Below are 18,736 nucleotides of genomic sequence, written 5' to 3'. Positions count from 1 at the left end.
AAGTATAAATAAAAATCTTTTTACAATTTTTTATAATTACATTTTAAACTTCGGTAAACGATGACTTAGAAATTAATTTCATAGACCTTCTCGCAATACGTACAATATATTAGGATTCTAGTTTCTATATTTTCCCAGGTTTAAAAATTTAATTCCTTTGTCTAGTTCGCCCATGTTTGTCTTAAATGTTTATATTGATATCAAAGTGGTTCGGACGAAATTTCAGCATTGGGAATCTATTTTAGATATATACATTATTCTACTAATTTTATTGCATACAATTTTCATATTGAGACTAATGCTTATAGTACAAAATTTGTTAAACTGTTAGAGTTTTCCTATATTTCGTCACTTGTTATTGCTAAGCAAAAAAGGCAAGACATCAAATAAACATACGTTAATATGAACAAACATAATTTTTATGTATATATATTTGTGTACGTCAGGCGCGGATCTGCATGAAGGAAGAAAAAATTCCCAAAAAACCTTACATTTTTCATACAAAAAAAAAATGAGGAAATAAGAAATTAAGTTCCATAAACATAGTTTAGAAGTTTCGCCTTACATGTCCTGCACCGCAGCACTTAAAATTTTCCAGTCGATGCAGAATGCGCTTTAACTAACCCTTCGGTACTCGCTTCCGCAATTATATAATTTTCATCTAAAAAGATGCACATTTTTATTGGCATTCGAATCTAAATTTCCCAGCAAAGAAAAAAAAGAACTTTCAATCTTCAGTACAAAAAATATATTTAAAAAAACTGGATTTTTTTCGCTTCTTGTAAAGTAAATAATCACAATATCACTTCCACAGAAGGTAAAAAATTCACTTATTATTCTTTTTGAAGTACTTCATTTTATGTTTGCTGGGATATGTGGAAAGAAAGATAAACAGGGGCCAAAAATTTAAATAAATTTTATATTAGCAATATTAAAAGGCAAAGCTTTTTTTATATATATAGTAGATTATATTAATCATGTATGTCAATATGTCTGTCTGTCTATCTGTCCATCGGTTTGTCTGTTGTAATACAATTTTTGAAGACCAGATATCTTCTGGATCCAAATCTTTCACACGTTATTGGAATCCCTCCTTAAATAACGAAGATATGAGATAGCAACTGAAAATTTCATTAAAAATTTTTACATGCTTTGCCAGAAAAGTAACAATATTGCTTATTTCAAAAAACGTATAAGTGAATGTTGCGTATTTCGTTTTAGTTTTTGTTAGTGACATTAACATTAAATTTTATAATACATATCTTTTTCTAAACACACTATGATGAAGGATAAGATAAACTTGACCCACCCTAATATATAATCATACAATAAGCTAATAGAAACTTGTTCTTGGTATTCAAAGTATCTAACAAAAAACATTTAGAAAAAAAAATAATTTATAACAACAATTCCAAAGTTTTAGCTTGTATGTGGTTTCCATTTTTCTAAAATTTATTTTGTTTATTCCTAACAGACAGTCGAGAGTTTTAACGTGAGCACCTGCCGTGTCGGCCTTATCTCACGGTGGTCTTTTTCATCCACAGGGTAGACTTGAGAACGGTCTACCACCGCCCCTTTGTCTTCAATGAAGACTCAGGTGGCAATTTTTGCACATTAGCTATGACCGGTACCATGCGCAAGTACTTTGCTGGAGTACTCGAGCTATCTAATCTCTTGCCAAAGTAGTCACGTTGAAAGACAACCACACTACTATGGCTCTGTTGATTCGGCAACAGCACCTAGAGACGTAACCGGTGGACCGAAGCACGATCCATCAATAAGCCATAGACATTGTTCTTACTCACAGTGACACGCTGTGGCAAGTCTGATATGAACAGAGTAAACTCTGAACATATCTGGACAAGGAAGGAAAATTAATTGGTATCACTTGTATATGATACCTTTCATCCATCATCATTCAACCCAGCTCACATCTCATTTATTCGACACATTCATAAAGAAAAACATACGACACACTCATTTAGATATACGGGTGGATCAGTCCAGCATACCTCTACATTCATTCCGTATCATATACAATTTTCGGCAACAGCACCGAAATTATCCCGAAATATTGACTATTATCATGCATCAGTTTTTTAAACGCCACTTATACTCTTCCCGCGAATTTGGGTTCAACCACAGCCACTACGTGGATCCCGAAGGAACCTCAACTAACTGACCAGCCAGGACATAGTCCTGCGGGCAACTGGCCACCCGTAATACCAGATTATGCGGTGCTCTGGTCTGACCTCTGGCAATCTATGCAAGGACTAAGCCAAACAGTAGACTGAGACAACCAATTTTTCAGTCCCGGTCAGACTGGAGGTATTGGGCCCTCTTTATACCCCGGGATTGCAATAACACCAAGACGGAGGTCTCGCCAAGGTAACATGCCCCCGGGGGGAGGTTTATTCCTAACAATTGTAACTACATATAATGCTGTAAATTTTTAATAAAAAAAATGTATATAAGGAAAATTTAATATTATCATTAGTTTGTATAGTCGCCATTACATTTGTAATATAACGAAATATCTGTATATCTATAAAGTTATTTTGTTTCCTAATCTCCTTTTTTTGTTGAACACATGAAAGGACCAAATCAGAAAAGTTTGAAAATTGATATTCTGCATAAAATTTGGTATTAAAAATTTGAAATTAGATACGTGAAATGAGTCAGCGATATTTTATACACAACAACCTCATCTCAAATGCTTATTAAATTCCATTCTTTCCTATCTCTGCAAAAAGTGAATCGAAAAATTTCTTAGCTAAAAATTGATTTTACTTGCCGCTAAAAAATTTAATATAAAAACCTATAAAATTTCTCAAAAAGAAACATATTTGCATTTATTTTCATACTTTGTGTCACCACCAACGTATGATTGATATTAATTAATTTGATATGAATATCACTCATACGTAAAACTACATAAACAAAGCGAAAAAATGAACTAATTAAACACATTGTTGTTTTCCTTTACCTTGTCCTTTTCCATATAACAAAATTCATTAATTTTCTGTAAAAACATCGCGCAGCAAAACTACATGTTTTGTTATTTTTAATTTTACCACACCCTGAACTAAAATGAAACTTTGTTTAACAAAAAAAAAAAAACTTAAAAAAACAATTTCTTTACCACTTTATAAAATCATCAACCATAAACATCTAACAAAATGAATGAACAACAGAAAAAACTACATAAAAAAGCTGTAGTAACAAAATATTCATAATATGAATAAAGGAAAATTATATAACAGCTAAAACAACAACAGTGATGAGGACAATAACAACAACAGCAACAACAACAAGAAGAACAGCAGGAGCAACAACAACTCTAACAATAAAAAACTTAACAGCAACAAAAACAATATGAACAATCATCATACTAGCAGTTTTTGCTACAGCAACAACAGCAGTAGCAAAGCATGGCTAAGAGTATGAGTGGAAAAAAGGACTATTTCAAACAGTTAGTTACATTAGCAATATCCCCTGGTTTTTAATTAAATTAAGTACCTGAGTAAAGAAGAAACAACAAAACTCGCGACCGTTAAGCAAGAGCTGCTTACAATAGCTACAGTAGTCGTAGTAGTGGCAGTTACAAAAATACATAACAAACGAAAGACCAAAACTAACAAAAGCTTAACACTATAACTGCCAAGAAGATTATTGATATTTTATACAAATTTATCGTATACGGGTTAGTTATCGAGTTAATTTGCAGCGATTCCGCTTCATGGTTATAATGGAAGAGTGTGGGTGAGAGTTCAAACGTGTTTAGTTTGTTTCTAAATTTTGCTGCTTTTATTTCAAAATTGATTAACTATAATCATTTTCCATCTTTCTAGCTACATATGGATTCCTGTTCAAAAGACCTTGTTTCGAAATGAAAAGTTTCCCAAAGGGTATGTTCTGCATCAACCGAAAAATACAATATAGTTGTTGGGTTTCACATTATTCTAGCTACATAAGTATTCCTGTCGAAAAATACATTAACGATATTATGCTTCACATGACCCAGTTTTCTTGATAATTTCGAACATGTAAAATCTTCCTACAGGGGAGGTTACATTTTGTCTAGTGGGACAAAAAACAGGTGGTGTTAAACTTTTCTTGGAATGGGTTGGCCTGGTTAAATCTGGAATCTTTTGTTACAAATCAGCCACTAGCCCAAAGGGTAGAGTTTTGTATTTTGTCGTTTCTTATTTATTGGGACTTGAATGTCGAAAGAATAACGTGAGCACCTGCCTTGACGGTCTTATCTCACCGTGGTCTTTTTCAATCACTGGTCTAAAGTCGATAGAAGGGAGTGACGAGTCCCAACATCAGGTGAAATCAATCTTCCGACAATGCGGAAGCGACCACCCTTAATTATGTGCATTTTCTAACCTCTTAAAGCTCGCCCAACCACATTACTGAGATGGCTCTGCATTTCCCCAGCATATACTGGCGTCCCACTACACGAACGGTAAGAGATACCGATCGGGAAAGCATATGCTGCTTTGTACACAGACCTGTTCGAAGAGAGATTTATCCAACCCATTAGGTATAGGATATATATGTCCTTAAACCAACATTTTCTCCCCGGGATTTTGGGTATTAAACCAAAGCCACTACGTGGATCTCGAAGGAACCTCAACCAACTGACCAGCCAGGACATAGTCCTGCGGGCAACTGGCCACCCATAGTGCCAGATTATATGGTGCTCTGGTTAGACCTCATACTAATTCAATCCGAGGCGAAGCCAAGAATAGATTTGATTTTGATAGATTTATAGTAGTAGAGGCATTGGTAGCAACTCTTTACCCGGGGATTGCAATATACCATGATGGAAATTTCATCATGGAAACATGCCCCCGAGGGGATTTATTGGGACTATAAACTTGTGATGATTAATTATATCATCGACCTTTTCTTGGAATTATTTGACATTGGTTTGATCACAATTTTGTACCATGTCTAGCCAGTGGCCGTCAGAACTTGTTCCTTATTTTTCAGTTGGTTTACATTACTTGGGATTCACGTAGTGGCTGTGTTATTTCCTTTTTGCTGTTGCCGAAACAACAATGCCAGCTCAGTAGTTTGGTTTTGCGACTTTAAGAGAAGTGCACGTGTTCGTTTTGGTTTAAACCCAAACTCTCAAGAAGAGAATGGTGGAATCCAGTGATATTTCCGAGACAATAGATACTCCGCTGAGGTGTGACTGTGGGGCTTGTTACATAGATGACCTAGAAGGGTCAAGCAGGCGGAAAAAAGGGTCTTATCTACGGGACTATAAACTGCTGATGAGCAAAGTTTGATTGTTATAATTTAACATGGGGTTGTCTAGTTGCTAGATGTTTCTTCGGGATCCAAATCGTAGCTATGTTTACTTAAACCACTATATCCATAGGCTCTGTTGCCGAAATAACAATGTCTACTCATTGACATGGTTGTGCGACTTTTTACGCCTTTTCTATTGACTATAAACTAGTGATGCTTGCTCGAGTTTAGATAGTTCGAGTACCTAAGCGAAGTCTTTGTAAATGGACCGCTATGTACAAAAATTGCCAGTGGTGTATAAAAAATACAGAAAAGCTCACCTTGTGAATAAACAAAGATAAACAATCGTCATACGTTACTTAAAATCCTCAGTATTCCTCACTATAGAAAAGTTTTAAGAGCAATATTTTAACAATTTGTTAAAAGCATTCATAAAACCGTTCTATTCTACGGTTTTTATAGTGTTAAAATAAATACAATAACCAGCCAGTAGATAGTTGTACACGTGAATAAACGACAATATTTTTTTCATTCAGTTTTTTGGAGGCGTTAGTTAGAGATGGGTTAGAAAGTATGTCATTAAAATAGCATAAATTAGAGCAGTTTGATGAAACACGTTTAACTAGAAGAAACAACAATTTACTATCCATTCACACTTACCTTTCAAACTGTTGTTACATAGTATACTTACACCACAAAATGTACACACTTAGTGATACAACAGTCATGGCTAATGCGAAAAGGGTTGGACGTGAAAATGTCTTTCAATGGTTTTTATTATTTTACTATTAGTTTAACAATTTCACGATGCATATAAATGTGCCTACTCTTAAAAATAAATAGAAAATTAAAAGTTTTTATTTTTTTAATTTAATATAACGATATTTTATAAGGAAGTCTTTCAATTACAGTACCAGCAGCAATAGCAGTGAGTTAATATTTGTTGGGGTGGTTAAATAAAATTTCTTTCTCTTTATAATGAATTTCACCATAAAGCTGGAGAAAAGTATTTCTTTTAATTATATTGAAATAAAAGTTATTGCGGAAATATGTTATTAATGATAAACTGGATTAAGTATATTTTTAAAAATACTTGAATTTGAAAATATTTAAATGGAAATACTTAAGGTTGTTGTTTTGTTAAAAATACAATAAGAGATTTTCTTCTTTGATGTTTAAATATTACAAGGACGAAATTTTTAGCAGACTTCTTTTTGTTTTAATAAAAAATGACTCAACTATTTTTATAAGAAGCCAAAATATAATCTCATAATTAAACGCTTTTAATAAGTTAATTACACTTAACTTAAAAAAAAACACTGTCACCAATTATAATAGCCCTTCATTATGTAGTCTAACCTATTAATTTTTAAAATGTTTCCATTTTCTGAAAGGGAGTTTGTATGGGGGATAGGGTCAAATGAAACCCGATCATTACAAAAATCGGTAGTGTCATTTAAAGTTCTATAAAACTAAGTTTTGTCGACTTTTGTTAACATAATAGATCATTTAAATTAATTATAAGCCAAAAGGCCCTATGTGGGGGGTACGGTTTTATGGGTGCTAGTTGAAATAATGGACCGATTTTAACCATTTTAGGCTTCGTCCTTGGGCCAAGAGAAGCGTGTGTGCCAAATTTCATCCAATTATCTTGAAAATTGTGACCTGCATCTTGCGCACAAGGTTTACATGGACAGCCAGCCAGACGGACGGACGGACGGACATAGCTTAATCGACTCAGAAAATGATTCTAAGCCGATTGGTATACTTTAAGTATAGGACGAATATTTTTGTATGTTACAAAAATTAGCACAAACCCAATATACCCTCCCCACTCAAGTGGTGCAGGGTATAAAAAGATTTTAAAATAAACGTCCTTAGCAAATTTGTAAAAAACTATCTGCAATTTTAATTCAATACGCCACTATAGTGGTGAGGGTATTATGCATTTGTGCTGATTTTTGTAGCACCCAAAAAAATTGGTCCTACATTCGGTATGTCTGTCCATGAAAAGTTTGTGCGCACATAGAGGTTGCAATTTTCAAGACAAAAATTTAGCACATACTCTTATTTTGGCCCAAGGACGAACGCTATTGAAAATGGTTGAAATCGATCCAATATTTCACTTTGCGCCATAAAACCGTACATCAGATAGGGCTTTTAAACTCATATAATTATTTTAAATTTACTATTATATCAACAAAAATCTACAAAACTTTGTTTTCTACATTCTAGTCCCCATACAAACTCCCTTTCCAGAAAATGATTTGATGGTAAAAATTTTCTTACAGACACTAATAACACCATTAAATTTTACATAAATATTTTGAAGTAGATGCTCTACTAAAATTTAAAAGGATAGGCCCATATTTACCCCTACTTTCTTCTGAGCCATCTTGTAGAAAATCTTGCTTTTGTATGCAATAATAATTCCGGAATTAAAGTAAAAAGCATGTTGGTGTAGGGTATCACATATTTGGAAATGCCCAAATATATATTCATATTTGAATCTTAAACATATTTGTTCAATTCACAAACAAGTTGTATATTGTACCTACAGTGATTGCGAACAGATCTTTGCAGCAAATCATAAGTTTATGTTCTCAATGAAAAAAAGGTTTATTACGCACATTTTCCATACGAAATTCTTACAATAAACCATCAATAAATTTATAATTATTTATTTTATTAAACCTATGTAATCAGAACGATATGTAGTAAACCCCGTATTCATAAATATATTTATCGCTTATTTTAGGTTCATTACGCACATTTTCCATACGAAATTCCTACAATAAGCCATCAATAATTATCAGAGTATTCAAGAATTGGCAATAGTTCATATTGCTAATCAAGAAGAAAAAAACATTCACATGACCAGTGTTCGATATAAACCAGATACTAATAATAATATTTTTAAAAAATAAAATACTATTCATTAATTTTCTGACAACAACTATTAGATTCTCAATTTATATTAAATATGAAATCAGCTTTCATTAAGCCATACTACTTAAGATTACTTTTACAAAATGTACTTAATATTAAACATAATACAAATAGTGTCTAAATTTTTCATAAACAAAAGCAATAATTTTATGAAATTTTACACTTTAACTTAATAAACATTAAATAAATTTTATAAAATCATTCATAAACTAAAATATATTAGAAGGTTACCATACTACCCAAGAAGCAAAGGTACTTTGGCTTAACTAAGAAAATACAAATACAGGACATTGCTAAAATTTATAATTTCTAGAAAACATAATGTTGTTGTGAGTATATGAGTGTGAGTGCAAATACTTTTGTTGGCATCTGAGAAGGACACAATGTTTGCTTTGGTTCTATAATGGAAACGAAAGATATATAACATTTATTAAAACAGCAGCAACAGCAGCAACAACAGCAACAGCAGTTACCTTTAACAATTTATTTTATGAGCAAATATAAAATTTCATTTTCTAAAATAAACACTATACAAAATCTCATCTAGTACAACTACTGCTGCTACTAATACTACGACTACTACTACTGTTGCTCTTAATATTAAGGTTGCTTTTAATACTTCTACAACTTTATCATATTTATGTTGCTTGTTCAGGGTACAAATATCATCGACAAGAACAACAACAACAACAGCAGCAAGAACTATCCTGTATGTAGTAAAATCTATACTCTTAAGAATCATATATCTCAGATTTAATAAATTCCCTTAAGGTGTATGGTGTATTATACATGTTTGGAAAAATAACCAGAAGGTAAATAGGTTTTTTGCCTAAAACAAATTCTAATTATTATTTACAAGAAAATTCGTTTGAAGACGCACCACTGCACACAGACAGTTACAAATTTACGCATACAATTTAAAATAGACAACAGCAGCATCAATTTATACCCGACAGATTTTAAAGGAATCGGTTTTTAACATATGATTTAATATCCAATGTTTTATGTTTAAGATTTTTTACCAATTGATTCTAGTTAGTTTGATTTATTACTCGCCACCTGTAAAATAGAGTTGGAACTTATTTGTACTATTTCATGTGTCTAGATTATTAAAAAAATTTTAAGCTAATTGTTAATTAGTAATTGCATCTATTACCCAGAACTGTTGGGTAGTATCTAACTTTGTTTGCATGTGTATGCGTATCCTTTTGAGGCAAGTAAACTATGAAGTGCCTATCGAAATATTACAAGTATTTTACAGTATATATTCGTATAATCTTTTACATTATTATAATTATTATTATTTTTTCTTTTTCCTATGCAAAATGTGGAAAATCAAAGCTTACATATAAATTTTTACTTGAAACAAAATAAATAAATAAATACTAAATACCAAGGGGATTGTGTTGAATATTTTTGTAAAAAAAATCTACAAACTAATGTAGAGAAAAAAAAGAACAAGTAAAAGTGTTATTTTCGTCTGTGCCGATATACCTACCATCAAATCATTGTCGAAAATTAATGCTTTCTTATATGGGGACTAGGCGAAATTGTTAACCGATATTGAACATTTTCAATAACAAACAAACTGCAACAATATAAAATGTCTGCGCAAAACTTGAGCCAGCTAGCTGCTTCCATTTGGACTCTATCTTGTTTTCAACAGACAGACGACGGACATGGCTAAATCGTCCAGAATATATTTACATTTATGGGTTTTAGATGAATATTTTAATGTGTTACAAACGGAATGACAAAAACAAAATATATCCCCCATCTTTTTTGATCGTGGATATAAAAAGTTAAAATAAGAAAATTTGAACAAGTTTCATTATACATATTAAGGGTCTTCTTCATAATAATTTATCACAGGTTTATAAGACAATTTTTCATACAAAATTTGTTCAATAAACCTTTGATAAATTGTTATGAATAAGGCAATAAGAATATAAACATGCACAACAATTAGATTTTCCAGGGAAGTGAAATTGTATTGAAATACATTAAAGTATCTATGATTTAACTCATTGATTGTATAAACCCTATATTTATTATTAGAAAGATATCTATTTAGTTCTTTATGGCTGACCCTATAATATTCACCAGTGATTATGTTAAAAATGTGGATTTTTTAAATTAAAGCATTAATTGCGAATTTTAGCTTAATTCGAAAATGTTTAACAATCTGTTGACCAAACAAGAGATTTTCTTAGAGGCGGATAGGGCTTAACTTGCATCTACATTAAAGCTACTGATGTAGAATTCATGCTTCTAAATAAATTTTAACATTCAAGTAATTTTCTGAAGGAAAAGGTTGACATGGACACATAGACGTACAGACTGAGAGACAGATGGACATATGTAGCTGAACCGACTCAGAAAGTGATTCTAAATCAATTAGTATATTTTAAGGTGAATATAGGAACAATATTTTTGGGGTTTGTCTTGAAAATTGCGATATGTAGCGTGCGCACAAGGGCGGACAGACGGACATACATATAAAATAAATGGATTTAGAAAATAATTTTACGTCAAACGTATACGTATTTTTCTGTCAATATTTTATAAATTTACCAATATATGCCAAAAGAGCGAGGTAGAAGGTTCATATATCAATGAATTGAAAATTTTGTTTACTTTTCATAAATTTATAAATTTTTAATCAATTTATTAAAAAATGCAACCAAAATTGATGTTTGTTAAATGAAATTTTTAAATTTTAATAAAACTTCTATTAATAAATATAAATTAATGACTAAAACTAAAAGGAAATTGTAAAATTTTTAAAGCAAATCCCTTTATTCAAAAAATGTTTTGAAAAGCTCTAAAAAGTGATTTTTTAGTTTTTAGGGCATAATTTCTATACTAAGCGCGAAGAGAAAAAAATGGTTATTAAAATTTAACATACACATGGGTCATCTACTTTGTGAACACCTGACTACGCCACTGTTAGTGTCATGAGGTCAAAATACGAAACTTAAACTTGGCTTCCCCGTTTTGTTACCTCAAGTTTTTTAAATTATCGACAATTAAACATTTATAAGTAACCAGCTATACCAAGTGTGCTAACCTAAACTTGACGATTTTGAAGATTCCAACTACAATAGTTTTCCAAATTAACAATATTATGAATCTAATCTATATATTTAGTACCAAGCCTCTCATTGAAAGTCCGCCATTTATTCTCTAAATGTTCACATTAATATCAAAATTCTTCATATAAAATTTGATGATTCTAACTCTAATAGTTTCTCAGATTTTTTATTTTTCTATTTAAATCATGCGGGGGCTTCAAGTCCCACCGAGAAAAACCCTCTCTGTGCAAAATTTTAAGAATTCAGTTTTATTAGTTTCCCCTCATGAGTAGTCCACCAATTTATCACCCAAAATGTTTAAATGGATGTTAAAGTTATTCGTGCAAAATTTAAAAATTCTAAATGTAATAGTTTCCAATATAAAATAATTTGTGTTTTTAATTTATATGAAAGGTGGCATGTCCCCTAAGACTAGTCTGCCTACTTTTTGTCCTAAATAATCATATTGACACTGAAGTTGCTTTGACAAATTTTTAAAACTCTACCTGTTATATTATATCAGATATACTGATTTAATATTTTCTTGATATGGGCGTGGCACGTCGCCCACTTGAAGTTTCAACATAAAAGGTAGCTTATTAGCTATTCTTGACATTCGCTGTGAAAATTTCAAGAAAATCGGTTCAGCCGTTTAGACATAAACATACATACAAACAAACACACATTAACTTTTATCTACAGATGATAACGAGAGGTCCGTATCTGTTTTGAAACCCGTTTCATATTGCTCTACAGCAATTAGCCAATTTTTAAAATAATTTATAGTGATGATAAAGCGATGTTCATAGATCGTAAAACAAATGTAAGATAAAATGTAACTTTAATATGTGTTAAATTGATATTCTTTACTTAAAATTTAACCTAAAAAAATGTTGTTACTTATTACGATGTCATTACGAATACGTTATTTAATTATATTAACTAGCGTTCATACGCACTGTTGAACTTCCAAAAACTATACAAACTAATGGTATTTTCTCTTGTTAAAACTCCCATAAAAAAACTACCATTAACTATTTTTAGTTTATATTTACTTAAGAGTATTTACGCTTTATAAAGATATGATTTAGAATATACATGAAAAATGTCAAACTTTAAAAAAAATTCTTCCATGCAAAACAGCCAAAGTAAAAGATGAAAAACAAACAATAAAAGCAAAACAAAAATAACAACCATAAAATGTCAAAATTTTTCTAAACCACCAACGAAACGAAACATTACTCATATCAAGCGGGGACATATTTTAACGCACACATATGCATACATATTCATAGAGATAAATACACACATACATGCTTATGCAACATTGCATGCATAAATAAGTAAATACATGTATATGATAATACTCAGTGATGTGCTTTTGTTTATAGTAGGATTTTATGGGAATGTTTAGGTTTTTAATACTCCAAAATATAAATTTTCTGCAAATACACTAAATATACCACGCCATACTACTAACATGCTCTTCTTAGAATATATGTTCATATATACACATATATACGATTAGTAGTCTATGTTTATGCATCGCACAGATTCAAAGTTGTTAGTCATTTCTTGTTAGAAAAAATGCACACATGCATAGTTGCGCGTTTATACTTTAGACATACGTCCACAGCTAGTTGGTTTTGCAAAAAACAAAAATATATGTACGTCATACACACATGATGTAGCAGAAAGAATAAAACATTTTACCCCCGTATTCATTTAGTATATTTACCACCCTAAGCAAATAAGAAATATCTGATCAAATATATCCCTATGTTAAGGAAAAAAACCTAAAAGTTTTGTTGTTGCAAAATAAAAAAAAAAATTCTATAAAATAGATGAAAATAAGTAAGTTGAAACAAAATATGAAAATTGCTAAAGTTGCACATTTTTTAGTTAAATTTTTTGTTGTTGTTGACTCCGTATACTTCTATATGCACAATGCAGCCAACTGCATTGAGCTAAATTTCAACTGAACACAACATCACGTAATTTTCGCGCATTTTCAAAACAGCATACGAGTTTTCCAACATAAACAGAAAAAAAACCCCAAAGTAGAATAATCTTCAAACTCAAGCAAAAGATTAATTAGTTGTTGTAGATGCCAGAGAAAATACGTACAAAGTAGAGCTACGAGTATGAAGAACTTGGATATAGAACAAATTAAATGAAACAAGTTGTAATGAAAAATACTAAGAGAAATAAAAAGAAACTTGATTTAATACTACAAGGTTATAAGAACTTAGAGGAAATCAAATCAATGCACATAATATATAAGTGTATAAGAAGTAACTATAATACAGTGGTAATCAAAAGTTTTATTTATTTATTTGTCCATTACTATTACAAGTTGTATTGTAACCTAATTTATCTAGCAGGAAGACGGTGACCATTCGCCCGTTGTAGTGTAGAAGACAATAGACAGTCGAGCGTACTACCATCTAGCCTGCCGGGGCGACAAAAGTTTTCAATGTGGATAAAAATTTTTAACATGGGTGTCTTATTTAATATGACAATGTAATAATACACCAGTAATACTTATTACCCCAGATCTCTTACAGTCTCTTTCCAAATGTGTTTTTATCAGAATCCTGAAATTGTTTGTAGATAACTTTCATATTAAAAATATTTTTATATAACATGGGTGTCTTATTTAATATGACAATGTAATAATACACCAGTAATACTTAATACCCCAGATCTCTTACAGTCTCTTTCCAAATGTGTTTTTATCAGAATCCTGAAATTGTTTGTAGATAACTTCCATAATAAAAATATCAACATGATATTTTAAGCTTGTCCTCCCTTTTCTCATTAAGATCTCCCTGTTCAAGTTGAGAGCATCTAAAGTTAACAGACAATTCCGTTATCATTAAACTATGATCATTTTAAACAGAGATCTATTTAGAAACTCACACTGAGATATGGTGCCATTTAAATCAGCTCGACCAATGACAATTCTGCCGATCTATCTCTACATCAAATATTTTCTATCTTAAGTTGTATAGAATCTACTGAGATAGTTATAAACGTTTTAAGGATAATAGATTATTTGCAAAACTTTTCTGTTTTTTGCCCTTGTGTTAAATATGAATTCGACTTATCAGACATATGGTGTATCTCTTTAAGCCTTCGAAGAGAGTTTAGAATCATTATTTTTAAGGGCTTACATATACGATGAGTGGGAGTTTATATACAGTCTTATTTTATCATTTAATTAGGACGCTGAATGCTAAATTCTATCGCTCATATTTACAAATTTATTAATTATTTATTTTACGTTTATAAGATACATTTTCCATACAAAATTCCTACAATACACCACCGATAACATTATTAAGCATTTACGAATTCTAGATTTAATATTTCAGAAGATTTAATATTTTTTCAGTGATTGTCTCCGAGTTTTGCTCATATCACCATTACTTATGAACCGATTTTGTTGATTTTAAGTAGACAGATAGACAGACACACAGACAGACGGACAAACAGACGGACGGACGGACATTAGTATAACTCATGTTCTATAGCCCTCAATTCAAAAAACTCGAATTTTGAAATATGCAATAATAAACGATTCATACTTTTTAGATAGTTAGTTAGTTAGTTAGTTAACTAACTTCAACTTCAAACTAACTGAATAACTAACTAATTATTTAGTTAGTTTGAAAGGAGGATGTATACACTTCAAAACCGAAGAAATACACCTAGGCCTCTATCGGGCCTGTTGTGCGCTCCTTAACCAGTGCCACGGGTGCGAATCGAACCCACCACCTCCGGTCTACTAGACTAGAACACTAACCACTAACCTACCGGAGGCCACTACTTTTTATATAAGTTTAACAAAATTTCTTTTTACCATTCACTGTACTAAGTATTATCCCCTTTTGCTACATAGTATCCATATGGATACATTTTTTTCTAATTACGAATATTTTGAAAAAAATTGCTTTTTAGATTATTTGTGGAATATGTTTTGAAACAATTAAAACTTATTTCATTGTATTATCGCCATTCATGACTGATAGCAATAAAATTATTTCAAATATTAAGAAACATATTAAGGAAATATAAAAATAAAAAATTTTGAAAAACTTTCATTGGCTTCTTCAGGATAAGCTTGCAGGATTTAAAATATAAACTCGGATATCGGACATATCCTGACCTTAATAGTAGTATCAGTCAATATCTATGTAAGCACCAACCTCTTGATATACTTTAAACAGCTATTAATACCTTCAATTCAAACTTGTAGCGAATTGCCATTTATATGTTTGAATAGTAAATCATTAACATTTAAAGTGTACTTTACACATACAGCAATATTTCTCACATTTTTACTATATTCTTCTTTAACATAATTTCCAAACAATTAAATCTCAGCACATATTATTGGCATATCTCCAGTAATTTAATTTCTTTCTTTTTTAGCTACTCTTCTTCGTAACTACTAACACAGAGATTTACAAATCACTACAAAACACAAGATTAAAGATAGTTGTTATCTTTGAAATACATATATTTTTATTCAGATAACCAAATACTTAAATACAGAGGGATGTATTCTTTCATATCTTATAAACTTAAACTTTAATATGTTATTTATAAGCGGCTAGCAATATTGAGTTTTGTAAATGATTTTATAAGGACTAAGATAAATCAGATAGCTAATTACTTGTTATAGATTTTTCAAACCGATTTCTATCGATCTTTGATTGCTGTATGATTTACATAGTTGGGTTGCTGAAATTCTTTTTTTTTTTTTTTGCAATTCTTATCCTTTATTCAGCCCACTCCTTATTGTACATAAGTATGTGTAAATGTTAAGTGAAATCTGTTGGCATATGAGCTGTTTTGTAATTCAAACTTATATTTCTATGGTTCATTTCTTTTTTCTTTTTCATTTTTCTTTTATTTTTCAGCATGACTTTTGGGAGTTTTTAACAATGTCATTGCAGTTAGTTGCCATAAATTTGTTTGACTAAAACACAGCATACAAAGACAGCGGCAAAATAAGAGTAGAACAGTAAGTAGAATGAACAAATAAGTTAGAGAATATAGAGAGTCAAGCTCGACTAGAAAATACTTTAAATCAGACGAAGGTTAATATGGTTCAGTGTAGTATAAATAACTGATCGCTAAACAAAATGGTAACGTTTGAAATACTTTGGGACATGGCACAATGTATGAATTCTGATCTTAAGAGGCTTTACAAACATCACTTAAAACTAATAATACCCTTTTCACCAATAGTTATGTAGATTATAAAAAAGCAGTAGAAAAAAATACATAAAATGAAGAAAACGAATTGTATCAGCCCCCCTTACAGTTGGATGTTAAATAATAAAACCTACAAAAACTATCTACATACAAGACGAAAAAAAATATGTATGTATAGTAGAATTATTAGTAGCAGTGTTAGTTGCAACAGCATAGTTTTACCACCAGCAGCAAAAGAAATGTGTAGCAGACGATGACATAGTTCGTAAAGTATGTTGCATCAATAAATTTAAATTAGCAGTAGCATGTTTTTTCGTTGTTTCTGCAACAGACACAGTGTTTAGCAATTTTTTTTTTTTTCGTTTCTCCTCTTTTTTTTTTTTTTTTTGAGGGGGGAGGTATAAAGAAAGAATTTGTGACTTACAAAAAAAAATAAAAAATAAAAAATGTTGAAAACACCAACGAAATGTTGCGATATGAAATTGTGAATCTAAAATAGGGTCATGTTTTACAATCACCAGCATGCATACGTTTTTTACCCTTTATTGCTTTTGGTGGGAGGATAAGCTTGTTGGTCTTTGATTAAATGCAAATAGGCTTAAAATATGTATGTCTATTGATAAAGAACACTTTTTTTTTTGAGAGCTAAAATTATGCATTTTTGTGAAAAACACTTTTTAACTTTAAAGGGAAAAATTCATACTTTATACTTCGGTTGTCTTTTGCATGAAAGCTAGTTAAGAATCGTCCTTTTAGGGAGTTTTATTTCCCATAAAAAAATATTACACTAGTCTGCAATGAAATACTCTTTTAAGAAAAAATATTATTGGACGGAAAATATCAATATAAAATACCTACATCAACTTGTCATTTTTATACCCTACACCACAATAGTTGGTTGGGTATTATGCGTTTGTGCTGATTTTTGTAACACCCAAAGATATTGGACCTACACCCACCTTAAAGTATACCAATCGGCTCAGAATTTTTCTGTGTTTTTATGTAAAATTTTAATTAATTAATTATTTAGTTAGTTAGTTAGTTAGTTAGTTAGTTAGTTAGTTAGTTAGTTAGTTAGTTAGTTAGTTAGTTAGTTGGTTAGTTAGTTAGTTAGTTAGTTAGTTAGTTAGTTAGTTAGTTAGTTAGTTAGTTAGTTAGTTAGTCAGTTAGTTAGTTAGTTAGTTAGTTAGTTAGTTAGTTAGTTAGTTAGTTAGTTAGTTAGTTAGTTAGTTAGTTAGTTAGTTAGTTAGTTAGTTAGTTAGTTTGTTAGTTAGTTAGTACACAATGGTCTAACCTAAAACTGTCGTTCCTAAGCATTTCCTGTCTTCTTTACAAACATTTATCAAAGATTTATAAAAGGTTTATGAATAAGACCATTTAAATGTTAAAAAAATATAACATAATTAAAGATTACAATTTTTGCTTCTACACATTATGAGTATAATAAATAACTGTTGTCATAGCTGTTGACACAACTTCGAAACTGGCATGTTTGTCATTCATTTACCAAATATCTTAAAATAAGTTACATACGAACTCCTTTATACTCCAGAGAATGCATACAATTTTATTTAAATTTCTTATACACACATACACGCGTGCTCATACATACATACATACATACATATGTATGTACATCAAAGTTGAAATTAAAATTAAAATAAATATTATCTACCCTCTCCTTTGTTATGGCTACAGTGGCATGTGCGTTTCACCAAAAAAAAAAATAAAAATAAAAAACAATACAAGAACAACAACATAAAGAAAGCATTAAATCACAAGATACTTTACACAATTGAGACTTTTACATCATGACAGCTGTCATCATTGTTGTCACTATTGTAACCCAAAATACAGCAACAATAAGAATGTATAATAAACAGAAAGAAGAAACAAATGAAATTGTACTTGTCTATGCATATAGCAACAATAACAAACATTAAGAAGTACGTACAACTTCAGCAATATTCATGAATAACGAGTTTATTAACTCTCACGCAGAGAAAAAAAAGAGTACTATGTGCGAATACTTGGAAAAAATATGGGAGTGGGACAATGAAAAGTACAAACGTAAAATATGGCAACAAACAAAAACATTAAATGAAAACATAAATTAAATGAAGAGAACAAAGAATGGCAGCAATAATAACAACAACAGCAATGACACCATAACGCCAGACAGTTAGTAAAAGACGGATGCAAAAATTCGGATGCGGAAAATG

Source organism: Lucilia cuprina, chromosome 4 (assembly GCF_022045245.1).
Source record: "Lucilia cuprina isolate Lc7/37 chromosome 4, ASM2204524v1, whole genome shotgun sequence".
NCBI classification, from domain to species: domain Eukaryota; kingdom Metazoa; phylum Arthropoda; class Insecta; order Diptera; family Calliphoridae; genus Lucilia; species Lucilia cuprina.
Note: the sequence above shows the minus strand (reverse complement) of the source record.